The sequence below is a fragment of the Nannochloropsis gaditana genome (assembly GCF_000240725.1).
Source record: "Nannochloropsis gaditana CCMP526 unplaced genomic scaffold scaffold199, whole genome shotgun sequence".
NCBI classification, from domain to species: Eukaryota; class Eustigmatophyceae; order Eustigmatales; family Monodopsidaceae; genus Microchloropsis; species Microchloropsis gaditana.
The window spans coordinates 41,206-41,866 of record NW_005803754.1 but is presented as its reverse complement, the minus strand read 5'-3'; positions in this window follow the sequence as shown (position 1 = coordinate 41,866).

Here is a 661-nt window from a genome sequence, read left to right as displayed (position 1 = left end):
CGCCACCACCACCACCGGCGTCGCCATCACCACCGTCGATATCGTAACCCTCACGAAGGGCAACGTTCGACGATCCCAGACTCCGCCGCCCCCCCCCCCAACACCCCGGGCGACATCACGACGTGCCAGGCTCCCCCCCAAATCCTTCGTCTCTACGTCACATTCGTAGATGGGAGCTGTGTGATGTTGACTGCTTCGCCGTCCCTGGTCGTGCGAGAACTCAAGGCTCAAATTCTGGAGCAATTACCCCCGGCAGCGGCGGCCCAAAAGTTCAAGTTGACGCGAAAGAAGCCGCGACTTCAAGACACTGAGGTGTACCTGAACTACTGTGGTCGGTATTTACCCGAGGACAAGACCCTGGTGGAATTGAAAGTCCCGACGGAAGCCTCCCTTCTCTGCTTGGCTCAAACCGAGGAGGAGGGGGGGGCGAGAGAGGAGGAGGCGGAGGGGAAAGCTGCATCCAGGGTCACCAGGATGGAAAGTGAACTGGCGCGCATTTCGCGTGAGCATGCAGAGGAGCAGCGACGGCTGCAAAGTGAGCAAGAGGGAGCGATGACGCTCATTCAAGAGCGGCTCTCCTCGTTTGAACAGCAAGTGTTGAGCTTTCTCGAGCGCCAGGCACAGCCGCCGCAGCAACCACAAACACTATCCGTCCATCACA